Source organism: Hylobates moloch, unplaced genomic scaffold (assembly GCF_009828535.3).
Source record: "Hylobates moloch isolate HMO894 unplaced genomic scaffold, HMol_V3 SCAFFOLD_20, whole genome shotgun sequence".
Classification (NCBI taxonomy): Eukaryota; Metazoa; Chordata; class Mammalia; order Primates; family Hylobatidae; genus Hylobates; species Hylobates moloch.
The window spans coordinates 29,564,872-29,591,915 of NW_026652295.1; the positions used below are offsets into that span (position 1 = coordinate 29,564,872).

A 27,044-nucleotide genomic window follows, 5' to 3' on the forward strand; every position below is an offset into this window, starting at 1 on the left:
ATATATATATATATATATATATATATATGGCCTATGGCCTTCTGGCTTTATGTGGCCAGAAGAAAAGAAAATGAAATAAAATAATAAATAATAATAGAAAATAAGTGATAATAAAAGAAATAGCAAAATAAAAGAAGCAATAAAAGAAAACAAAAAGTCATTTAGGATTATGTAAAATCCTGCCTATCGAACAGTAAGGCTTCCTGATCCCCTCCATGAAGTTAGTTCTGAGAACTCCAGCAGCCAGACTTGCCCCAGGCCGATAAATAGAGAAACCTTCTCTGGAGAGACTGACCAGACAAGGAAAAACACCTAGGAACAGAGGAGTAAGGGGGTTCTGACGGATATTAAGCTACAGTCACTTGACTTCAAAACCCTCTTCCACTCTCTCCTTCCCAGCTGGCTCCCTCTTAGGTGTAGAGGCACTGGAGGAAGAAGGGACTCCTTCCCTTGTTGGCCTTCCAATCCTGCAGGCATCACCACAGCCAAGGATCTTCAGCCCTGCAGCAACAGCTGGTCCAGCAGCAGTAGCAGGTCCCAAACTGCAGTTCTTCCCTACTCCCGCAAGGGCTTCTTCCCACAGCCTCAGTGATACCGGCTCACTGGCCAGGCTCCTCCTTAGGGAACTGAGTTCTAGCTCCGTGGGGGCTTCCTCCCAGATTCTCCCATTGAATAATCCTGACCTCTTCCCTCAGTTCCCCAAGCCTGACGGAAAGGCAGTTGCCCCATTCCTGATTCCCACGTGTTCTGCCTCTGCGGTATCTCAGTGCCCTTTTTGTCTTTTTAGATCTCAATATGTGGTTAACAATCCTTTATATAAAATTACCTCTCTCTGGGCGCAGAGGCTCACGCTTGCAATTCCAGCACTTTGGGAGGCCGAGGCAGGTGGATCACCTGAGGTCAGGAGTTTGGGACCAGCCTGGCCAATATGATGAAACCCTGTCTCTACTAAAAACACAAAACTTAGCTGGGTGTGGTGGCAGGTGCCTGTAATCCCACTACTTGGGAGGCTGAGGCAGGAGAATCATTTGAACCTGGGAGACCGAGGTTGCAGTGAGCTGAGATTGTGCCACTGCACTCCAGCCTGGGCAACAGAGTGAAACTCCTTTTCAAATAAAATAAAATAAAATTACCTCTGTTTAAATATTTGGATTTTTTTTCTTTCACCTGACTAGACCCTAATACAAGGGTCTTCTGGAGAAACAGTTCAGCCCATTTGCACTATGCTGAGGCCCACTGAGACCTCCCCCCACCCCCACCACACACACCTGGAGTTCCACACAGCTTAAGATCTAACTAAGCCAAGGATTACTGTATCATTCACAAAGCCCGAGCCCCAATTTGAGCAGAGAAAGTTTATTATTAGAAAGAATTACTGCCTGTAACGGGGAGTAGCTAAAAAGACGTGCAGAGAACTCCAAAGAATGCTGTAGGGCCGAGGGAGAGTACCCAAAGAAGGACACACGTGGAAGCATCCCCCAAAGCTGGATTCAGAACTCACGGCAGAAAGTGTGCATGTGCCCACCGGGCGCCAGATTATTTCCCTGGGATGTCCAGGCCAAAGCCTATGCACAGTCGTGAGCAAGCAGGAAACTAGGGGGTCGCAGCATCGGGAGCCCACTCACTGCATGCAAGGCCTGGCGCATGCAGCGTCCACGTCAGGGCCAGCTCGCTGGGGGAACGCATGCTGTCAGCACGCAGCTGGGACAGAGGCCACCGGATGTTCCCACCTGGCCACTGATGGGCCCCGCCGCAGGAGCAACAAGAATCACAAACCGTAGCTCCTGGAACCAGAGATTGAAGAAATTCTTTCCTCTGGCAGTGTCCCTCCGGCGCCCTCTACTGGGAAAGCTTAATATTGTGCTGGCTGCGAAGGGGAACCGCCTAATTCGTTAATAAAGAGCAGTTAAGAGGATGGATTTACGGTTGAGAGGCAATACACTGATAAGAACCTAGTCATTATGGGATGAAAACCACTGACATGAAAGACAGGTACTGAAAACATAAGAATTAAGGAATATAAAGCCAGGTGCGGTGGCTCACGCCTGTAATCTCAGTGCCTTCGCAAGCTAAGCTGGGCGGATCTCTTGAGCCCAGGAGTTCAAGAACAGCCTGAGCAACATGGCGAGATTCTGTGTCCACAAAAAATACAAAAATTAGCCGGGCGCGGTGGCGTGCACCTGTAATCTCAGCTGCTCAGGAGGCTGAGATGGGAGGATCACTTGAGGTCGAGGCTTCATTGCCCTCAATCACAACAGAGAGACCCTGTCAAAAAAAAAAAAAAAGAGGAAATTTAGAGAATGCAAAGAGCCAAATAATAAAATCCACTGCAATTAATATTTTCATAAACATGAGACGATATTTTCTCCATGGTAAAAGAACACATTGTTAAGTAAAAAATTTAAAGTTGGAGAAATCTTCCAAAAAGAAGCAAAAGATAAAGAAATGTAGATGGGGCCAGGCACAGTAGCTCAGGCCTGAAATCCCGGCACTTTGGGATGCCGAAGTGGGTGGATCACTTGAGATTAGGAGTTCGAAACCAGCCTTGCCAACATGGTGAAACCGCATCTCTACTAAAAATACAAAAATTAGCCAGGCATGGTGGCGTGTGCCTGTAATCCCTGCTACTTGGGAGGCTGAGGCAGGAGAATCGCTGGAACCTGGGACAGGTGGAGGTTGGAGTGAGCCCAGATAGCGTCACTACACTCCAACCTGGGTGACTGTGTCTCAAAAGAAAAAAAAAAAGAAAAGAAATGTAGATGGTATAGAAAATAGATGAAAATTACATAGTCTGGATGAATAGTAGGATTTCTAGAAAGAATAGACAGAGGGAACAGAAGGGATGAAATTATCAAAGAAATAATTCAAGAACTTTTCTCAGAACTGAGAGATATGATTCCAAATTGAGATAGACCTCAAGTGTCTAACAGAAGTGTCTAGCAAAAGGAATGAAATCCAAGGCATAGTACCATAATTTTAAAAATACTGAGGACAAAAAGAAAAATCCCAAAATTGGACAAAAAGAAAAAAACAGGTCACATAAAAAAGATCAAAACTCAAATGGTATAGGCTTTCTCTTTTTTTTCTTTTTCTCTTTCTTTCTTTTTTTTTTTTAAACAGGGTCTCACTCTGTCACCCAGGCTAGAGTGTGGTGATACAATCATGGCTCACTGCAGCCTTGAACTCCTGGGCTCAAGGGATCGTCCCCTCTCAGCCTCCTGAAAACTACAGACATGTACCACCATGCCCACCTAATTTTTAAATTTAATTTTATTTTTCGTAGAGATGAAATCTCACTACGTTGCCCAGGTGGGTCTTGAACTCCTGGGCTCAAGCAATCCTCCCACTTTGGCTTCCCAAAGTGCTGGTATTACAGGTGTGCACCATAACACCCAGCTGAGGGCTTTTCAGCAGTAGCACTGGAAGCTGGAAGATAGTGGAGCGGTGCTTTCCTAATTTAGGTGTACATTTTACAACTTGGAATTTTATTTTCAGTAAAACTGTTAATCAGATGTAATAATAACATAAAAGACATTTTCAGACAAAATTTCAAAAATTGCCCTCCCTTGCCCCTTTCCTTAGGAAGTTCCATCAAAGTAAGGGATTAGATCAAGAGAGATAAAGATGTGGGATCCTCCAAAGAGTGAGGAGAACGAAAATCCCAGGAGGATGCTGAAGAGACATCCCAGGAGGTTGCTGTGTAGGAGAACTAGGGATCCGCAGGTCCAGATCAAAATGGTTTGGAGGCCGGGCACAGTGGCTCATGCTTGTAATCCCAGCACTCTGCGAAGCCAAGGCGGGTGGATCACTTGAGGCTAGGAGTTTGAGACCGGCCCGGCCAACGTGGTGAAACCCCGTCTCTACCAAAAACACACAAAAGAATTAGCTGGGCATGGTGGCACATGCCTGTAATTCCAACTACTCAAGAGGCTGAGGCAGAGAATTGCTTGAACCCAGAAGGCAGAGGTTGCAGTGAGCCAAGATTGCACCACTGCACTTCTGCCTGGGTGACAGAGTGGAGTGAGACTCTGTCTAAAAAAAAAAGTGGCATCTGATACAGAGAAGATTAGCACAGCCCCTGCTCAAGGATGACACACACATTTGTGAAGGGTTCCATTAAAAAAAAAAAAAAAAGTGGGGGCGAGGGGTCTGTCCTGTAATCCCAGCACTTTGGGAGGCCAAGGCGGGAGGATCACTTGGAATTAAGAAAATTCCTTTACCTGGTTACGCAAAGATATTACCAAGAAAAAGAGAGAATTGATTAATTGTAATACATTAGACTGCAGAGAAAAAACAGACTTCTGTAGAATCTGCTGACAAATTTGTGATAAATTCATAGACAAATGATCAAAAGAAAACCTAGTAGATCTGTATAGTTCTGGATATCATTCCATAAAGCCCAGCTTAGAACCTGAGCCCTCAGCCCTTCTAAAGATTTCAGAAGCTCTTAATACCCTTTGTAAAATGTCTTCCTGTTAATTTACCTAGCGTAATCTCTAGTTCCTGCACTGAACCCTGACTGATATAATTTGTTATTAAGAAACAGGAAGATAAAAACTAATTGAGCATCGAAATGCTTTTACTTCTAGGAAGAGAGAATTAGGGGTTGGTACCAGACTATAGCTTTTGTTATGTCTTCTAGAACTATTTGGCTTTTTAAGTTACATATCTGTATAAATCTGATAAAAATTTTAAATAGTTAAATAAAAACTCATTTAGGAGATAATATATTAGAATACTAAGATGTGTACAGAGTTTAAAAAACAAAGAGGCCGGGCGGTGGCTCACACCTGTAATCCCAGCATTTTGGGAGGCCGAGGCAGGCAGATCACCTAAGGTCAGGAATTTGAGACCAGTCTGGCCAGTATGGTGAAATCCCATCTCTACTAAAAATACAAAAATTAGCTGGGCGTGGTGGCGGGCACCTGTAGTCCCAGCTACTTGGGAGGCTGAGACAGGAGAATTGTTTGAACCTAGGAGATGGAGGTTGCAGTGAGCTGAGATCGTGCCACTGCACTCCAGCCTGGGTGACAGAGCGAGACTGTCTCAAAAAACAAACAAACAACAACAACAAAAACAAACAAACAAAGAACTTCACCATCCATGCAGACTGCCTTTTCTCTTTAAAAGTGGAATCTAAGGCCAGGCGCGGTGGCTCATGCCTGTAATCCCAGCATTTTGGGAGGCTGAGGTGGGTGGATCACCTGAGGTCAGGAGGTCAGGAGTTTGAGACCAGCCTGACCAACATGGTGAAATCCTGTCTCTACTAAAAATACAAAAAAAATTAGCTAGGGATGGTAGCAGGTACCTGGGCAACAGAGTGAGACTCTGTCTAAAAATAAAAGTGGCATCTGATACAGAGAAGATTAGCACGGCCCCTGCTCAAGGATGACACACACATTTGTGAAGGGTTCCATTAAAAAAAAAAAAAGTCTGGGCGAGATGGCTCAGTCCTGTAATCCCAGCACTTTGGGAGGCCAAGGCGGGAGGATCACTTGAGGTCAGGGGTTCAAGTTCAGCCTGGCCAACATGATGAAACTCTGTCTCTACTAAAGTACAGAAAAATTAGCTGGGCATGGTGGTGCATGCCTGTAGTCCCAGCCCAGCTACTCCGGAGGCTGAGGCAGCAGAATTGCTTGAACTCGGGAGGTGGAGGTTGCAGTGAGCTGAGATCATGTCATTGCACTCCAGCCTAGGCAAGAAGAGCAAAACTCCATCTCAAAAAAAAAAGGCATCTGAATATGTACAATTACAATGTCAATAAAAATAGATAAATGAATAAATACAATTAGTCTTTTTTTAAAATAGCATCTGGGCATTCCTACATTCTGGAAAATTTACAAATATATAGTGGGGATACCTCGCATAAATGTATAAGCCTCTCAGTTTTTCCTTCCAATGCATTGCAGATTGTCTTTATTTAGCTCTTTCCCCTGGGATCCTGAGACTGAGCGCAGTACAAGCTATGCTTTTTTTGTAAACACAGCACCTCACATTTCTAGAAGACAACCCCAAGTAAACTTCAGGGCCCTCCGTCGGTCACCATTCCATCTGCTCTTCTCTGCTCCGATTCTTCCTATCCCTCAGAAACCCAAGGCCTCCTTAGCCAATGGAGCTGCTGTGGTCGCAAATAACCTTGTGCCCCTGGGAAGCTGTGAGATGCAATATGTCATCAATCTCCCTCAATCTTGGCCTGAGTCCAAGAGAAAGGCAGCTGCTCTGAGGTTCAAGACTCTCCAGTGACTCAGCTCTCTAATTCCCCAGTACTCTGTGCATATGCCCTCCTCAATTCCATCTCCTAGACTATGGCAGATGTAGGTCGAGTCCTCAAAGATGTGATAACCAAGATGCAAAATCCTAAAATCCTCCATTAAGCACCTACCAGCTGCAGTGGCCCTGCTGGGGCCCTGAGGGAGATGTGTGTGGCAGACTGCAGGCCAAGTCCTTTTTTAAGGCTGGTGTCATGAGAATTACTCAACGCCTCCTCCTGCTGGGGAAGGACACCTCACCCCTTTTATGGAAGCCCAAGGGGAAAGACTCATGGGACAGGGCAGGCTGCCCTGCCTCTTGTCTAGGCACAGTCACTGCAATCACACACGCTCGCTAATCCAGTTCACTAAGGTAGGAAGCCACAATAAAGTTTGGAGCCAAAACTGTAGGAATAAAGAGAGTTCCTGTATCTAGAATGGCCTGAATTTTTGAATAAGGAGTTTTTTTTGTTGTTGTTGTTTTGTTTTGTTTTGTTTTTTTGTTTTTGAAACAGAGTTTCGCTCTTTTGCCCAGGCTGGAGTGAAGTGGCGCGATCTCAGCTCACTGCAATCTCCGCCTCCCGGGTTCAAGCGATTCTCCTGCCTCAGCCTCCCGAGTAGCTGGGATTACAGGCACCTGCCACCACGCCTGGCTAATTTTTGTACTTTTAGTAGAGACGGGGTTTCGCCATGACGGCCAGGCTGGTCTCAAACTCATGCCCTCAGGTGATCCGCCCACCTTGGCCTCCCAAAATGCTGGGATTATAGATGTGAGCCACCGAGCCCATCCATAAGGACATATTTTTTAATGTCCTGCCTCCTCCTTTTTTTTCTTCTTCTCTTTTTGTTTTCAAATAACTAAAGATGCACAGAAAGTATTGCAAAATTAGTACAGAGATGTCCTGTGCACTCTTCACGCAGCTTCCCCAATGGTAAGCTCTTACATACTATAGTACATTATCAGAACAAGCAATTGATGCATATTTTCTCAATGCATTGCAGTAGGTGGATTTGATACTTGAGACCCTCAACAATCTCTTTCCGCATATCATGACTAACAATATAGGCTTATGGTTTTTAAAGGACTGCCCTTTGAAGGAACGGAATGGAATTTTGTTGGCAAAGGGCTGAGAATCACTGGTGAGGCAATAAATGGAAATGTTCCTGCAGATTGTCACTATAGAGAGCAGGGCTGATAGATGTCCAAGGATATCCAGGGACATAAGCCCTCAGCAGGGAGGAGAGCCAAAAGGCCAGTGTGGTTGGTTATTGAAGAAGTTATTTGGATAGTTTTTAATTAGAGACATCTCTTGCATGAATGGAGTTCCTAATGAAATCAGATTTTGATTGTGGAAAACATCATTAAAATGTCGGAAACATCAGTATATTCTAGGACCTGAGAATGAAGGATGAAGTCCCTTTTAGAGAGATACACTATTCTCTTTTAGGAAGATGGGCATAGAAGCGCAGGAAGTCAACTAGACGTGTTAAAATATAAATTTTTGGCTGCTTGTAACAGAGACACAAATGCCACTGGTTTAAGTTAGGTAGAAAAAGTTTTCCCACCCTTGGATCCAAGCACATGAGGACCCTGCCCGGGCTCCATGATCTAGAGGGACCTGCTCTATCTTTCCCCCATCTTATAGGACAAAAAGTCTGAGAAGCCAAGGGGATAGACCTACCCATGGAGCTTGCATCTCTTCTACAAGTACTATAGTCTAGGTACTTGGAACCCCTGAATTCCTGGCACAAATGGCCCCCAAGCCTGCTTCCCAGCTTGCATGGGCCTCCTCCTGGGCCCATCCTCCCCAGGGATATGCCTCGTTGCTGTCGTGCATGCTCTGAGGCCCCAAAGGGTGGCTGTTTTCAGAGAAGGATATGGGTCTGGAGCTTTTAGGGACATGAGTTTTCAGGAAAAGAAAGTAGGGCAGATGCAGGTAGAGGACCCAGAGCTAGTTTTCCTCACCCAGCCATATTCTGCCATGGAACCTAGGGGAGTCTCAGAATTCTAAATTCCAGCCTGGCTGTCTTAGCCTGGATTCCCCAGAAAACAGATTCTAAGATAGATTTGTCTGCAGAAGGTTTATTGGGGAACAATCTTGGGATAAACACCTTTAAAAGCTGAGAGAAACGGGACAGGGAAAGAGAGTAGTTGAACTGTAATGCTGTAAAGAGGACTGAGCTGATCTCATGGGTTGTGGAGGCTTCTGGCATTGGGATAGTCCTTTAAATTTGGCCAAACTCGGCCGGTCGCGGTGACTCACGCCTGTAATCCCAGTGAGAGGTGACAGCATGCTGGCAGTCCTCACAGCCCTTGCTCACTCTCCGCGCCTCCTCTGCCTGGGCTCCCACTTTGGCGGCACTTGAGGAGCCCTTCAGCCACCGCTGCACTGTGGGATCCCCTTTCTGGGCTGGCCAAAGGGGGAGTCGGCTCCCTCAGCTTGCAGGGAGGTGTGGAAGGAGAGGCGCGAGCGGGAACTGGGGCTGCGTGCGGCGCTTGCAGGCCAGCTGGAGTTCCGGGTGGGCGTGGGCTTGGCGGGCCCCTCACTCAGAGCAGCCAGCCGGCCCTGTCGTCCCCGGGCAATGAGGGGCTTAGCACCCAGGCCAGCGGCTGCAGAGGGTGTACTGGGTCTCCCAGCAGTGCCAGCCCACCGGCGCTGCGCTCGATTTCTCACCGGGCCTTAGCTGCCTTCCCACGGGGCAGGGCTCGGGACCTGCAGCCCGCCATGCCTGAGCCTCCCACTCCCTCCATGGGCTCCTGTGCAGTCCGAGCCTCCCCAACGAGTGCCACCCCCTGCTCCACGGCGCCCAGTCCCATTGACCACCCAAGGGCTGAGGAGTGCGGGCGCATGGCGCGGTACTGGCAGGCAGCTCCACCTGCAGCTCCAGTGCAGGATCCACTGGGTGAAGCCAGCTGGGATCCTGAGTCTGGTGGAGATGTGGAGAACCTTTATGTCTACCTCAGGGATTATAAACACACCAATCAGCACCCTGTGTCTAGCTCAGGGTCTGTGAATGCATCAATCGACACTCTGTGTCTAGCTGCTCTGGTGGGGCCTTGGAGAACCTTTATGTCTAGCTCAAGGATTGTAAATACACCAATCGGCACTCTGTATCTAGCTCAAGGTTTGCAAACACACCAATCAGCACCCTGTGTCTAGCTCAGGGTTTGTGAATGCACCAATTGACACTCTGTATCTAGCTGCTCTGGTTGGGCCTTGGAGAACCGTTGTGTCCATACTCTGTATCTAACTGATCTGATGGGGACATGGAGAACATTTATGTCTAGCTCAGGGATTGTAAACGCACCAATCAGCACCCTGTCAAAACAGACCACTTGGCTCTACCAATCAGCAGGATGTGGGTGGGGCCAGATAAGAGAATAAAAGCAGGCTGCCCGAGCCAGCAGTGGTAACCTGCTCGGGTCCCTTTCCGCACTGTGGAAGCTTCGTTCTTTCGTTCTTTGCAATAAATCTTACTCCTGCTCACTCTTTAGGTCCATGCTGTTTTTATGAGCTGTAACACTCACCGTGAAGGTCTGCAGTTTCACTCCTGAAGCCAGTGAAACCACAAGCCCACCGGAAGGAACGAACAACTCCAGACGCACCACCTTAAGAGCTGTAACACTCACTTCGAAGGTCTGCGGCTTCACTCCTGAGCCAGCAGGACTACGAAACCACCAGAAAGAAGAAACTCTGAACACATCTGGACAGCAGAAGAAACAAACTCCGGCCACGCCGCCTTTAGAACTGTAACACTCACTGCGAGGGTCTGCGGTTTCCTTCTTGAAGTCAGTGAGACCAAGAACCCACCAATTCTGGGCACACCAGCACTTTGGGAGGTCATGTGAGGGTGGATTACCTGAGGTCAAGACCAGCCTAGTTAACATGGTGAAACCCCATTTCTACTAAAAATAAAAAAAATTAGCTGGGCAGGGTGGCATGTGCCTGTAATCCCAGCTATTCAGGAGGCTGAGGCTGGAGAATCGCTTGAACCCAGGAGGTGGAGGTTGCAGTGAGCAGAGATTGTGCCATTGCACTCCAGCACAACAAGAGCGAAAGTCTGTCTCAAAAAAAAAAAAAGGTGGCCAAATTTCAGGCAAGGTAACCAAGACTTTGTATGTTCTTATCGATCAGGCATTGGATGTGGCTGTCCCCAGGGAGGGGAGGTGTAACCTTGGGCAAGGCAGCTCTTTTCAGCTAAGGGCAATTCCCAGAGATGGAGCTGTCGCAACCAATACCCCTGGCAGCTGGGGAATGAGTGACAACGTTGAAGGTATGATTTGTGTGGCACACAACAGTATCTGCTACACTAGCCTTCAAGATCAGTATGAAGGTATATTTATCAAGACAAAAGCTGCAGCATGTTTTATTCAGTAATTTATTTGTTTGACTTGTGACAGTAAACCATCACTAGCACACATTTCCCTTCTTGATATCAGACAGCTGCTCTGAGGGATACGCAAGAGCCACATTCAGGAAGTAAGATAGACATCAGCCTGGACTGCTGAACAGATGCCCTGTGATTTATCTTCAGACATGACTCAGTGGAAATGCAGTAGACTCCATTCTAAAACCTCTGTTGAGAATATTTCCAGGCCCAGTCAACTTATCTTGGTCTCACTATAAGGAAAGGAACTGAGGTCAGCTGCACCCTGAGATGCTAAGATCCTGATATGGAGCAGGTGAAATCAGGTTGGAAATAGACAAGACAAAGGCAGGCAGATGTAAGAGGTATTCAAAAGCCCAGTTGTGCTCTATTTTTGCCTTCCACGAGGAATCTCACGGGGAGCTTCCACATTACCAGGTTATTGGTCAGGGCGGTGAGTTAAGGCTGTTTTATTGAATGAAATCATCAACCCCCCTCCTCTTCCTGCTAAAATGCAATCTGTTTCCAAGACTTTCCTAATGTAGAGTGATTTTATTGGGCCTAGACCATGGATTTCCCATCTCATAATTCTTTAAGAGGGATGAGATAGAACATAATGTGAGAAAATAACATTGTTCCAAGATTTGTAAATGCTAATAATTGTTGAAGTCCCATGGTAGGTAAATAGAGGTATTTTCTTTATTTTTGTGTAAGTTTGAAAATTTCCATAATAAAAAGTGTTATAAATTGTCTTAGCAGGTCACATAATTAATAATAAAGGTAAAATTTTTGTTGGTCTTAATGAGAGAAAATTTGGAAAGTGTAGATATGCGGGGCTTTGGAGCTCCTAAACTATTCAGGCTGTGTTTTGACTCAGCGAGCTCAAAGTGGGAGAGCAGGAGAGCTCGCTCTTTAAAAGATCGACAGCGCCATCTACCGGTAAGAGCGCCCAACTCCCTTGCTAAGGATGATGATATCATTACACTAGGGTGATACTAGCAAGCATCATTGTTAGTCACCTAAGAAGTTAAGGCAATAAGAAATCATTCAAAAAATAAAATGGTGGCAGGACGAGGTGGCTCATGCCTGTAATCCCAGCATTTTGGAAGGCCGAGAGGGGAGGATCGCTTGAGCCCAGGAGTTTGAGACCAGCCTGGGCAACATAGTGAGGTCCAAATCGCTACCCAAAAAAAGGGGGTTAAAATTAATTTTAAAATACACAATAATGAAAATATTGCAAAGCACTATTATTCAGCCATAAAGAAATTACGTTCGATTTATTTATTTTTATTTTATTTTATTTTATTTTATTTTGCAGACAGAATCTCGCTCTGTCACCCAGGCTGGAGTGCAGTGGCGCAATCTTGGCTCACTGCAACATCCGCCTCCCCGGTTCAAGGGTTTCTCCTGTCTCAGCCTCCTGAGTAGCTAGGATTACAGGCACGTGCCATCACGCCCAGCTAATTTTTGTATCTTTTTAGTAGAGACAGAGTTTCACCATGCTGGCCAGGCTGGTCTCCAACTCCTGACCTCAGGTGATCTGCCCTCCTCGGCCTCCCAAAGTGCTGGGATTACAGGCATAAGCCACCGTGCCCAGCAGAAATTACATTCTGATAAATGCTACAACATGGATGAATGTTGAAAAAAATTACGTAAAATGAAATAAGCCAGACACAAAAGGACAAATATTGTATGATTTCACTTACATTAGATATTTAAAATGGGGAAATCTGGTTTGCCAGCACAGCAGGGAAAAAAATAAATAAAAGTAAAATAGGAAAATCATAGAGGTGAAAAGTCAATTTGGCCAGGTGCCGTGGCTCATGCCTGTAATCCCAGCACTCTGAGAGGCTGAGGCAGGAGAATTGCTTGAGGCCAAGATTCGAGACCAACCTGGGCAACATGGTAATACACCCACCCCCACCACCTCTAAAAAAAAAAGAAGTCGATTAGAGGTTACCAGGGGCTGGGGGGAAAGGAGAATGGGGAGTTATTGCTTAATGGGTAATGAGTTTCTGTTTGGAGTAATGAAAAAAATTTGGAAACAGATAGTGGTTGATAGCTGCACAACAATGTCAAATGTACTTAATGCCAATGAATTATACATTTAAAATGGTTAGGCCGGGGGCAGTGGCTCATGCCTGTAATCCCAGCACTTTGGGAGGCCGAGGTGGGTGGATCACCTGAGGTCAGGAGTTCAAGACAAGCCTGGCCAACATGGTGAAACCCCCATCTGTACTAAAAATACAAAAATTAGCCAGGCATGGTGGCAGGCACCTGTAATCCCAGCTACTCAGGAGTCTGAGGCAGGAGAATTGCTTGAACCCAGGAGGCAGAGGTTGCAGTGAGCTGAGATCGTGCCATTGCACTCCAGCGTGGGCAACAGAACGAGACTCTGTCTTGAGAAAATAACATAAAATAAAATGGTTAAATGGCAAATCTTATGTTATATACATTTTCATATATATAACATACACACACACACACATATATATATATACACACACCACACACACATACAAGTATGAGCCACCATACCTGGCTAAATTGACTTTTCACCTCTATGATTTTCCTATTTTATTTTTATTTATTTTTTTCCCTGCTGTGCTGACAAACCAGATTTCCTCATTTTAAATATCTGATGTAAGTGAAATCATATAATATTTGTCCTTTTGTGTCTGGCTCATTTCATTTTGCATAATTTTTTTCAATATTCATCCATGTTGTAGCATGTATCAGAATGTAATTCCTTGTTTACAGATGAATTATATATATATATATTTATTTTTACCACAGTAAAAGAAATTTCAGGCCAGGCATGGTGGCTCATGCCTATGATCCCAGCACTTTGAGAGGCCAAGGCAGGCAGATCACTTGAGCTCAGGAGTTTGAGACCAACCTGGGCAACATGGCGAAACCCTGTCTGCACTAAAAATACAAAAATTAGCCGGGCATGTTGGTGCACTCATCTAGTTCAGCTACTTGGGAGGCTGAGGTGGGAGGATCGTTTGAGCCCGGGAGGTCCAAGCTGCAGTGAGCTGTGATCGTGCCACTGCACTCCAGCCTGGATGATAGAGCCAGACCTTGTCTCAAAAATAATAATAATAATAATAAATTTAATTTTTTTAAAATTTTTTATTTTTTGAGATGCAGTTTCAGTCTTGTTGCCCAGGCTGGAGTACAATGGCATGATCTCGGCTCACCGCAACCTCCGCCTCCCGGGTTCAAGCAATTGTCCTGCCTCAGCCTCCCTAGTAGCTGGGATTACAGGCATGTGCCACCACACCTGGCTAATTTTTGTATTTTTAGTAGAGACAGGGTTTCTCCAGATTGGTCAGGCTGGTCTCGAACTCCTGACCTCAGGTGATCTGCCCGCCTCGGCCTCCCAAAGTGCTGGGATTACAGGCGTGAGCCACCATGCCTGGCTAAAAAAAGAAATTTGTAATGAAATTGACTTCAAAATAATTTAAAAGTTAAGAAAAAAACCACATTACACATATAGGATATAAACTTAAAAGAATGACATAAAAAAAAACGCAAGCGCAAAAAAGGACGCAATGAAATATGGAAACTAGTGAATGGAAACAGTGAAATGACAAAATAACTGAATAAGCTAGTAGCAAAATACCTGAAAGGACCAGCCTTGTTTTAAACAAAATCTAAAATAGCTTAAACACAATACAACAGAATTAAAAATTACAACTAAGGCTGGGCCTAGTGGCGCCTGCCTGTAACCCCACCTACTCTGGAGGCTGAGGCAGGAGGATTGCTTGAGGCCAGGAGTTTGAGACTGCCCAGCCTGGGCAACATAGCCAGATCTCATCTCTAAAAAAGCAATAAAATGAATTAGCCAGGCTGTTGGGGCACATGCCTATAGTCCCAGCTACTTCCTCGGAAGGCTGAGGCTGGAGGATCACTTGAGCCCAGGAGTTTGAAGCTGCAGTGAGCTATGAGTGAGACCCCAAAGTCTCTAAAAAAAAAAAGAAAAAAAAAATACGAAGGCATGTAAAGAGTTAGAAAAATCAGATAAAACCAGTGAGATTAGTATAAACATCATGCTGTGCTGGGGGTGGGGGTCACAGATTTGGAACTGAGCTCTCTAGAAGCCAATTCAAAGAGGGAAACACAATCATCACATGGCTTCCAGTGTCCACAAGGTAGAGAGACCAAAGTCTCAGAAGCAGTGACACAGCCAGGTGGGAGGGGCTCCCTGGAGAAACGCCAACCAGCCTGCCCACTGAGGTGGAGACTCAGGAAGTTTGCGCCCTTTGCAGCGGGGAGCAGCCTGGCCCCTCTTCTTAGTGTGTGGATCCTGGGATTTGAATGGTGGGTGGGAAGCCCTCTAGCAGGGACTCTGGCCTAGCGAGAGTCCCTGTTTCCCCCTTTTCATCCAATAAAACCCGTCTCACTCACCATTCAAATTATCTGTGAGCCTGAATTTTCGTGGCCGTGGGACAAAGAACTCCGTCTTTAGCTGAACTAAGGAAAAGTCCCGCAACAGTAGCACAACTATTCCTTTCCCTGAGACCAGGAAGCAGTTTTCTTCCAGTCTCCCTTGACCAGAAGGGGTGTGATAAAGTGAACAACATCTCAACCACACCACTACTATAAATACAAGTTTTCATAGGATTTATTCATTTCTTCAGTGTTCCTGTTACAGCTGGTGGCACCATATTCCGGCAGAATCAGTCAGATCAGTGCAGTCCCATGCCGTGTGTCCATTGCCACTGGTCTGGCTTAATCCAGGGATGGATGCTAGTGTACATGAAATAGATGGCACACATATTCTTCCATCAAACTGACATAAGAAGTCTCTCTCCACCCACCTTTTGATATGTAAAGCATGACTGTGAGTTCAATGTTATTACACAGTTGATGTCACAGCCATTTTGAAGCTGCTGATTGAAAGTAGGTTATGGCTGGGCGTGGTGGCTCATGCCTGCAATCTTTTAGGGAGGCTGAGGTGGGAGAATCGCTTGAGCCCAGGAGATCAGCCTGGGTAACATACCAGACCCTGTCTCTATTAAAGAAAATTAAGAAAATAAAATTAAAATAGGTTACAACAGAATACTCATGGCCAGAACATACCTGTCTGCATGTTCCCCTGCAGGGAACAATGACTAAACAGCTCATGATTCTTGTCCCTTGAGCCCCGCTTTCCTAGATTCCATAAAGGCCACCCTCTTCTGCATCCGCACTCTTTCTTCAGTTGGAGCCTAGTACCATGGATTTGATTTTTGCTTCCTTAGGTCTAGTCTTTATCCATGCACACTTCCCCCGGGCTCCCTTTGATTGGATTTATTTACTTCCCAATTTCCTTAGCACCATCTACAGTGTCTTTTCCAGATAGTGCCTCTCATTCACTGTGCACAGATTCCCCCCACAACTTTCATTCATAGGTGATTAACTTTCATGTAATGTCCCAGGAAACCCTTTACTAGCTGTGTGACTTTAGGCAAATTACTTAACCTCTCTGAGCCATATTTTCATCATTTATAAAGCTCATAATGCCTACCTTGGAAGGATGTTTGGAATTAAAGTAAGTTAGAGGCTGGGTGCAGTGGCTCACACCAGTAATCCCAGCACTTTTGGAGGCCAAGGTGGGCGGATCACCTGAGGTCAGGAGTTCTAGACCAGCCTGGCTAACATGGTGAGACACCCATCTCTTCTAAAAATACAAAAATTAGGCCGGGCATGGTGGCGCACACCTGTAATCCCAACACTTTGGGAGGCTGAGGTGGGCAAATCACCTGAGGTTAGGAGTTCAAGACCAGCCTGGCCAGCATGGTGAAACCCCATCTCTACTAAAAATACAAAAATTAGTCGGGCATGATGGCAGGCGCCTGTAATCTCAGCTATTGGGGACGCTGAGGCAGGAGAATTGCTTGAACTTGGGAGGCGTATGTTGCAGTGAGCCGAGATCGCGCCACTGCACTCTAGACTGGGTGACATAGCGAGTCTCAAAAAAAAAAAAAAAAATTAGCCGGGGGCATAGTCCCAGCTACTCAGGAGGCTAAGGCGGGAGAATCCTTTGAATCCCACAGGTGGAGGTTGCAGTCAGCCAAGATCATGCCACTGCACTCCAGCCTGGGGGACAGAGTGACACTGTGTCACTCAAAAAATAAAATAAATTATAATAATAATGGTAACAACAGCAAATTGTTATTGAGTTCTTATTGTGCCAGACACGATGCTAAGAATTTTGTATACAAATATTTGATTGAGTCATCTCAACGACCCTATCACATGGGAACTCTGACTATCCCCACTTTACAGATAAGGAAGATGAGGCTTAGAGAGCTTAGTGCCGGGCCCATTAGTTACAGTAGTTATAACTGTAATTATTCAATGTCATTCAATGTCATGAGAAAGTCACCATCAGCCTGGGAGTTCAGTGGGAGGGTCAGGAAAGACTTGAACAATGAGTTGTTTGCAGATGAATGGGCTTTTGTGTTTGTTTGTTTTGTTTTTGTTATAAACAGGTCTTTGTAAAAGTACAAAGTAAAAAGTTGAAAAGTCCTGAAAAGCTTCTACCACCAAGGAATAACCACCGAAATAACATCTCATCAGACCTTTCTCCATGAATACACTTTTTAAAAATTATCACCAGCAGTTTCATGGAACATGAATACTCTGTTTAAAAAAGAGATAAGCTTTTATGTCTATATTACTTTATTTTTTCTGAGTATTATTTTTTCCCCTGATTTTCACTGAAAGGGTTGCTCTCTATGTTGTTGTTTCAGCCCTTCCAGTAGCTTAAAACATGGATCTTTAGTTCTAATCTAATTCGTGATTTCCCTTACATCTATTTAAAGTTATAATTTTATTTAACATCAAAGGTTATTCAGTAGCTTTAGTCTTTCCCCTGAACTGAACACACTTATTTATTTATTTATTTATTTATTTATTTATTTATTTATTTATTTATTTTTGGAGTTGGAGTCTCACTCTGTCACCCCGGCTGGAGTGCAGTAGTGCGATCTCAGCCCACTGCAACCTCCGCCTCTGGGGTTCAAGCGATTCTTGTGCCTCAGCTTTCCGACTAGCTGGGATTACAGTTGCCCGCCACTACACCTGACTAATTTTTATATTTTTAGTAGAGATGGGGTTTTGCCATGTTGACCAGGCTGGTCTTGAATTCCTGACCTCAAGTGATCTGCCCGCCTCAGCCTCCCAAAATGCTGGGATTACAGGCATGAGGCACTGCATCTGGCCACCAAACACATTTTAGCTTCTTTCCTCTTTCCATTCCTCTTACTGTACCCCTCTAGGATTCCCTGGGTTTTGTTAAAAGCTTCTGGAACTGGAGTCTAGCAAATGAATGTTCCATTTAACAGACAGAGAAAGAGGAGGTGGGCGAATCACAGAACCAAAGTGGAGTGGTGAAGAGCTCCAGTCTCCTGCAGGGTGGGGTGGCTGCCAGGGCCCTGGTGCCTTCAGTCATTGGTTCTGCAAATGTTCGTGAGTTCCACCAGTGGTGCCTGCCTGGCAGAGAGCAGGAGCAGGGGTGAGGGTGAGGACAAGAGAGAGACAGAGCCTGGAGGGGCAGTCAGCCGCACAGGAACGACCTTCTGTGCAAGCTGCAGGCTCTGCACCCAGCCAGTACCTGAGCAGGGGAGAGGTCTGACGAGCTGACTTATAGGATGGGCTGGAGGAGGCAGAGCCTGTGGGTATAAGGCCAATTAGGAGATTGCTGTCACCACCCAGGCAGAAGGCCATGAGCATCCCCATATGAGAAAGAAGGGCATAAACAGGAAACAAATTTAACAATTAAATAAAAGCACCTCCCTCATGCAGGATACTCGCCCTGTGCCAGGCCCTGCAGAACCATCTGCAGAGTCATTTCCTCTCTTGGCGACTTGGCAGCCCTTAGCAAACACGATGCATCTTGGCTTGCCATCAGTGCAACCCTGGTTCTTCAGATAAAGATGAAACACCAAATCCCTAAGAAGGCCTAGAAGGCTCTGCAGTGTCAGCACCAGCAACCCTACCCCTTGGCCCCTCTCTGTGGTCACTTTCTTGGGTCCTGCAGATGCTCCAGGCTCCACCCTCAGGGTTTCACACAACTCCTGCCTTTTTTTTAAGAGATGAGACCTTGCTCTGTTACTTAGGCTGGAGTGCAGTCAGCGGCATGATCATAGCTCACTCCATCCTCGAACTCCTGGGCTCAAGCAGTTCTCCTATCTCAGCCTCTTGAGTAGCTGGGACTACAGGCATGCACCATCATGCCCAGCTAGTTGCTTTTTGAATGAAGACACAAATTCTGTTGGATTAAGGTTCACCCTAATAACCTCATTTTAATTTGATTACCTCTATAAAGACCCTATTTCCAAATCAGATCACATTCTGAGGTACCAGGGATTAAGACTTCAGCATATCTTTTGGGGGTGGGGGACGCATGGTCACATCCTGAATGACTGTAGCTCAAACAGGTCTTTGCCAGGTCAAAGTAACAGGTGGAAAAATCACTGGGCACTTCATCTTGTCTCAAACTTAGGACTTCAAAATCTCTACAGTGGACTGGTTTCCCAGCTGACCTCACCTTACGTGGAGTGTTGCCTAATTCACACTCTCCAGCTTTCCCCACACCGACTTTAACTTCCACATATTCCTTCACTTCATTCCTGCATAAACCTGAGTATGGTCCCCTCATTGTCTCTCAGTGATGTGGAAAGTTTTCATGATGAGTCTACCCTGCTCTCTCTAATACAAGTAGGATACAACAAACAGCATGTTAAGTTAGCAAACTTGACATTAATGTCTATCTTAAAAGTGGCCAACTATGGGCCAGGCACAGTGGATCACACTTGTAATCCCAGCATTTTGGGAGGCTGAGATGGGCAGATGGCTTGAGCCCAGGAGTTTAAGACCATCCTGGGCAACGTGGCGAAACCCTGTCTCTATTTTAAAAATAAATAAATAAATACAAAAATTAGCCAGGCATGGTGGTGCACTTGTAGTCCCAGCTACTTGGGAGGCTGAGGTGGGAGGATTGCTTGAGCCTGAGGTTGCAGGATTGCTTGAGGTTGCAGCAAGCCAAGATGGCACCACTGCACTCCAGCCTGGCAACACAGCGAGACTGTGTCTCAAACAAACAAACAAAAAAGTGGCCAACAGAGGAGGTAGTAATTTTGTCACTAGATGTCATGTGGACCCCCAAGACCTAGCCTTTGGTTTCAAATACTGTTCTTCACTTATAGAAACTAGGACCCCTTAGAACGCAAGGCTTAGCTGACAACTGATTCCATGTCTCAGAGAAGGAAAGAATCAGGACAGGACTTGAGTGTTCTGTTGTTGCCAGAGAGCAAGGATGACTTCAGGAATGTGAAGGACAGGCTGGGCACAGTGGCTCATGCCTGTAATCTCAGCACTTTGGGAGGCCGAGACGGATGGATCACTTGAACACAGGGGTTCAAGACCAGCCTGGGCAACATGGTGAAACCCCATCTCTACAAAAAATACAAAAAGTAGCTGGGCATGGTGATGCACGCCTGTAGTCCTAGCTACTTGGGAGGCTGAGATGGGAGGATCATCTGAGCCTGGGAAGGTCAAGACTGCAGTGAGCTGTGATTGTGCCACTCCAACATGGGCAACAGTGAGACCCTGTCTCAAAAAATAAAGAAAACAAAGAAAGAGAGAGAGAGAGAAGGAAGGAAGGAAGGAAGGAAGGAGGGAGGGAGGGAGGGAGGGAGGGAGGGAAGAAGGAAGGAAGGAAGGAAGGAAGGAAAGTAAGTCAAGGACAGTGCTTAAAAAGACAAAGGAGCCAACTTAAAAGAGCTCTCATTATTCAAGTTGACAGTCGGGCATGAAAGAAAGAAGATGGGGGGGAGGAATGATAATTATGGTTAATTGAAGTAAATTGAATCTGTGGCAGGCCATGAAATCACGATAATAACAGATAAAAATTCACATAAAGGGCACAAAAGATGACTGTAATAGAGAAGTATTGAGTTTTAAAATTTTATTTTAATAAAAAGGGAACTATTCATTTTGTCTCTTCTATTAATTGTGTGTCTGTTTATAAAGCAAAGATAGATACTTGCTTTCGTCTGTGTAAGCAGAAAACCCACAGAGAATGCTGAGAAAGCCAAGTAGCCCTGTTATAGTAGGCAGCTAGTCAGGCACGAGCAAAGCGGGAGAGGGCTCCCTGCCACACACACCCACCAGGAATGTCGGGTGAGCATCAGGTGATGGCCAGGCGGTTATTAACTGTTTCTCTAAAATAATAACTGGTAACAGCTGGCGCCAGGGACAGGCAGCCTCCCAATAGATAGAAAAAAACCTAAAACTGGTGATCAGCAGCTTCCTGATAAGATCTCAGGAGCTGGGCGAGTGGACTCAAGCATGCTCACTAAGAGGCAAAACGGTGGAGTTTAACTGGTATGTGTCCTTCCTCTAGGAATGCTAGACTGGCAAGGGAAGAACGCCTCAAGTGGGCGTGCGTACAACTCCAGTAAACACATTGTGCATGCAGCCCTTTCCAAGGGCTGGCAGGCCACTGCACATGTGGACGGCCCAGCCCAAGGGAAGAATCAAGGGAGAAGGAACACCAAGACCCCTGAAGCATGCAATGTATAAAACCCTAAGTCAGGCCGGGTGCAGTGGCACACCTGTAATCCCAGCACTTTGGGAGGCCAAGGTGGGCGGATCACCTGAGGTCAGGAGTTTGAGATCAGCCTGGCCAACATGGTGAAACCCTGTCTCTGCTAAAAATACAAAAATTAGCCAGTCTTAGTGGTGCACACCTGTAATACCAGCTACTTGGGAGGCTGAGGCAGGAGAATCGCTTGAACCCGGGAGGCAGAGGTTGCAGTGAGCCAAGATTGCACTACTGCTCTCCAGCCTGGGTGACAGGGAGAGACTCCATCTCAAAAAAAAAAAACAAAAAAAACAAACAAAAAAAGACCCAAGTCAAAAGATCAAACCGCACACTTGATCTCTAAAGTCGTCCACTTGGCCCTCTTCCAAATGTACGTTCCTTCCTGCTCTAAAGCCTTTTAATAAACTTTCATTCCTGCTCTAAAACTTGCCTCGTTCTCTCCTTCTGCCTTATGCCCCTCAGTCAAATTCTTTCTTCTGAGGAGGTAAGAACTGAGGTTGCTGCAGACCCTACGGATTCACCGCCAGTAACAGCCCTGCTATAAGTATGAACGTTAGCGGAAATAAGAACGTCTGGCATGAGGTGACGTCAGAGGCAATGATGAAAGAGAAGGGAGTCTCGATAGCAGGTACCAAGACAATAAATTAATCAAAAACATCACTAAAAAGAAGAGCTAACCAGGTCAACCCAATTCTTCATCTTCTACAATATTGAATATTTAAATTGCCTTACTAGTTATAATAAAATACAAATAAGATATGCATAAGATTTAATACTGCTAACAGATCAAGTCACTATATCATAATGAGAGAAAAACTGATTATGTAATAATAGTCAAGAGAGATTATTAAAGTGTGTTATATTGGGGGAGAAAATAGGTTGTGAGATTCTTTTTTGTTTGTTTGTTTGTTTGAGACGAAATCTCGCTCTGTCGCCCAGGCTGGAGTGCAATGGCGTGATCTCGGCTCACTGCAACCAACCTCTGCCGCCTGGGTTCAAGTGATTCTCATGCCTCAACCTTCTGAGTAGCTGGTATTACAGGAACGTGCCACCACACCCGGCTAATTTTTGTTTTTTTAGTAGAGATGGGGTTTTGCCATGTTGGCCAGACTAGTCTTGAACTCCTGACCTCAGGTGATCCATTCTCCTCGGCCTACCAAAGTGCTAGGATTACAGATGTGAGCCACCGTGCCCGGCCCGCAAAATTCTAAAATGTATGTAAAAGATGTGTACCTTACTAAAAACAGTTATATTTCTCAATGAGATATAATTTCACACCCACTAGGCTGGCTATAGTAAAAGGAGAGATGAGAAGTGTTGGCAAGGGTGTGGAAAAATTGGAACTCTCATACACAGCTGTTGGATAGTGAAATGGTACAGCATTTTGGAAAATAGTCTGACCATTCCTCCAAAGGTTGAGCATGGAGTTACTGTATGACTCAGCAATCCTACTTCTAGGTTTATAGCCCAGAAAAATGAAAATCTATGTCTACACAAGAACTTGTTCACAAATGTTCATAGCAGCATTATTCATAATAGCCAAACAATAACGACAACAACAACAACAACAAAAATGGAAATGGCCTAAATGTCCATCAACTGATGAATGGAAAATAAAATGTGATATATACAGCCATACACTAGAATAAAAATGAATTTGAAAATAAAAAGAAAGTACTGGTATGTGCTACAACATGGATGAACCTTGAAAACATTGTGCTAAATGAAAGAAGCTAGTCACAAAGACCCCATGTTGTATTATTCCATTTATACGAAATGTACAGAATAGGTAAGTCCTTAGAGACAAAAAGTAGATGAGTGGCTGCTTAGGGCTGGTGTGGAGTAGGGGAGGGTTGTGAGGAGATTGGGAGTGACTGCTCATGGGTTTGTGCTTTCTTTTGGGGTTGATAAAAATGTTCTGAAATTGATCATGGTGTTGGTTTTGTAACTCCATGAGTATACTAAAAACTACTCCCTGGTTTTGTACATTTCTTTATTTTTATTTCATTTTATTATTATTTATTTATTTATTTATTTATTTATTTATTTATTTTGAGACAGAGTTTCACTCTTGTTGCCCAGGCTGGAGTGCAATGGCACAATCTCGGCTCACCGCAACCTTCTGCCTCCTGTGTTCAAGCGATTCTCCTGCCTCAGCCTCCCGAGTAGCTGGGACTACAGGCATGTGCCACCACGCCCGGCTAATTTTGTATTTTTAGTAGAGACAGGGTTTCTGCATGTTGGTCAGACTGGTCTCGAACTCCTAACCTCAGGTGATCCACCTGCCTCGGCCTCCCAAAGTGCTGGGATTACAGGAGTGAGCCACCACGTCCGGCCTCATTTTATTATTTTATTAATTTTTTTTTAATTTTGTGAGTACATTGTAGGTGTATATGTTTATGGGGTACATGAAATATTTTGGTGCAGGCATGCAGTGTGTCATAATCACATCATGGAAAATTGGGTATCCATCCTTTCAAGCATTTATCCTTTGTGTTACAAACAATGCAATTATACTCTTGTAGTTATTTTTAAATGTACAATTAAGTTATTATCAGCTGGGTGCAGTGGCTCATGCCTATACTCCTAACACTTTGAGAGGCCGAGGTGGGCGGATCACCTGAGGTCAGGAGTTTGAGACTAGCCTGGCCAACATGGTGAAACCCCATCTTTCCAAAAAATACAAAAATTAGCCATGGGTGTTGGTGGGTGCCTGTAATCCCAGCTATCCATGAGGCTGAGGCAAGAGAATCATTGGAGCCCAGGAGGTGGAGGCTGCAGTGAGCTGAGAAGGTGCCACTACACTCCAGCCTGGGCAACAGAGGGAGATTCCACCTGGAAAAAAAAAAAAAAAGTTATTATTGACTATAGTCTGTTGTGCTATCAAATACTAGGTCTTATTCATGCTTTCTAACTCTTTTTTTTGGTCCCATTAACCATCCTCGCATGTCCCCCACAGCCGCTCTACTCTTCCCAGCCTTTGGTAACCATCCTTCTACTGTCTCTGTCCATGAGTTCAATTGTTTTGATTTTAGATCCCACAAATAAGTGAGAACATGTGATGTTTGTCTTTCTATGCCTGGCTTATTTCATCTAACATAATGACCTCCGGTTCCATCCATATTGTTGCAAATGACAAGATACCATTGTTTTTATGGCTGAATAGTACTCCATTATGTATATGTACATTTTCTTTATCCATTCATCTGTTGATGGACACTTTAGTTGCTTCCAAATCTTGGCTATTGTGAACAGTGCTGCAATAAACTATAGCTATTATTTTCTATTGGTACATCATTTAGTCTTTCTACTTTAAGACAGGAGTAGTTTACCTACCACCATTACATTGTTATACCATTCTGTGTTTTTCTGTATACTTGCTATTACCAGTGAGTTTTGTAATGAGATTTATTCTCATTCATTAACATCCTTTTCTTTCAGATTAAAGAACTCCCTTTAGCATTTCTTGTAAGACAGGTCTGGTGTTGATGAAATCCCTCAGCTTTTGTTTGTCTGGAAAAGTCTTTATTTCTCCTTTATGCTTGAAGGATATTTTCACTGGATATACTATTGTAGGGTAAAAGTTTTTTTCCTTCAGCACTTGAAATATGTCATGCCACTGTCTCCTGGCCTGTAACAGGGCTTCCACTGAAAAATCTGCTGCCAGACTTATTGATGCTTTGGGAGTTTGATCATTAAATGCCTTGAGGTAGTCTTTGAGTTTAATCTGCCTGGCATTCTATAACCTTCTTGTATTTGAATGTTGATATCTTTCAATAGGTTTGGGAAATTCTGTTATTTCTTTGAATAAACTTTCTACCTCTATCTCTTCTCTATCTCCTCTTTAAAGCCAATAACTCTTAGATTTGTCCTTTTGAGGCTGTTTTCTAGATCTTGTAGGCATGCTTCATTGTTTTTTATTATTTTTTCTTTTGTCTCCTCTGACTCTGCATTTTCAAGTAGCCTGTCTTCAGGCTCACTAATTCTTCTGCTTGATTAATTCTACTATTCAGAGAGTCTGTCTTTTCTGAAAGATTAAAATAAATAAAATTTTAAAAAGGCTGGGCACAGTGGCTCACACCTGAAATCCTAGCACTTTGAAAGGCCAAGGCAGGCAGATCAACTGAGATCAGGAGTTCAAAACCGGCCTGGCCAACACGGCGAAACTCCATCTCTACTAAAAATACAAAAATTAGCCAGGAGTGGTGGCGGGCACCTGTAATCCCAGCTACTCGGGAGCCTGAGGCAGGAGAACCTCTTGAATCCAGGAGACAGAGTTTGCGGTGAACTGAAATTGTGCCACTGCACTCCAGCCTGGGTAACAGAGTAAGACTCTGTCCCCCCCACAAAAAAAAGAAAGAAAGAAAGAAAAGGAAAAAGGAAAAAGAAAAAGAAAAAAAATTTTCAAAAAAATTTCAAAAGAGGCATACATTCTTCAGCATGTCAATTCTATTTTTCAACTACAGAATTTCTACCTGATTCTTTTTAATTATTTCAATCTGCTTGTTAAATTTATCTGATAGAATTCTGAATTCTTTCTCTGTGCTATCTTGAATTTTTTTTCTTTTTTTTCTTTTTTTTTTGAGATGGAGTCTCACTCTGTCGCCCAGGCTCGAGTGTGGTGGCGTGATCTCGGCTCACTGCAACCTCCGCCTCCTGGGTTCAAGCGATTCTCCTGCCTCAGCCTCCTGAGTAGCTGGGACTACAGGTGCGTGCCACCATGCCTGGCTAATTTTTTGTATTTTTAGTAGAAATGGGGTTTCACCATGTTAGCCAGAATGGTCTCGATCCCCTGATCTCGTGATCTGCCCTCCTCGGCCTCCCATTCTCTGTCTGAAAGATCATATATCTCTTTTTCTCCAGGATTGGTCTCTGATAGCCTATCTAGTTCGTTTGATGAGGTCATGATGGTATTGATGCTTATAGGCGTTTGTCAGTATCTGGGCATTGAAGAGTTACGTATTTATTGTAGTCTTCACAGACCTGGGCTTGTTTGTGCCTGTCCTTCTTGGGAAACCCAATAATACTGTGGTTTTGCAGACTCTTAGGAGTACTGCCTTGGTGGTCTTGGATAAGAGCTGGAAGAATTTTCTGGATTATCAGGCATAGACTCTTGTTCTTTTTGCTTATTTTCTCCCAAACATACAGTCTCTCTCTCTCTCTCTCTCTTGCTGAGCCACCTGGAGCTGGGGGTGTGGTGACACAAGCACCCCTGTGGCCACCACCACTGGGACTGCACTGGGTCAGATTTGAAACTAGCACAGCATTGGGTCTTTGCCAGGGCCTTCCCTTCAGGGCAGCAAGTTCCTCTAGGCCAAAAGCTTGTCCAGAGATGCTGTCTGGAAGCCAGGGATTGGAGTCAAAAACTTTGGTAATTTACCTGATGTTCTGTTCTACTCTACTGTGACTAAGCGGGCGCTCACACCACAATACAAAGTCTCTCCCACTCATCCCTCCCCATCTCAACATAGTGAGACCCCATCTCTATAAAAATTTAAAAATTACCCAGGTGCAGTGGTGCGGGCCTGTTGTCCCAGCTACTTGGAAGCTGAGGTGGGAGGACTCCTTGAGCTCAGGAGGTTGAGGCTGCAGTGAACCCTGATGGTGCCACTTCACTTCAGCCTGGGTGGTAGAGGAAGACTCTGTCTCCAAAAAATAAAAATAAAATAATAATAATAATTGCATTCGTAGGCTGGGTGCAGTGGCTCACACCTGTAATCCCAGCAGTTTGGGAAGCCAAGGTGGGTGGATCACCTGAGGTCAGGAGTTCGAAACCAGCCTAACCAACATGGTGAAACCCCATCTCTACTAAAAATAAAAAATTAGCC

The 27,044-nt window shown here is 44.9% G+C and overlaps 1 non-coding gene and 1 pseudogene across 1 annotated transcript; both read left to right on the forward strand.

The window, feature by feature from the left end:
• Positions 1-4,009: 4,009 nt before the first annotated feature.
• LOC116460591 (U6 spliceosomal RNA) lies at positions 4,010-4,123 on the forward strand (annotated as a pseudogene).
• A 1,192-nt stretch (positions 4,124-5,315) lies between these two features.
• LOC116460589 (U6 spliceosomal RNA) lies at positions 5,316-5,423 on the forward strand. Its single transcript, XR_004245875.1, has one exon. It is a non-coding gene; the product is annotated as a U6 spliceosomal RNA (small nuclear RNA).
• The last annotated feature ends 21,621 nt before the right edge of the window (positions 5,424-27,044 follow it).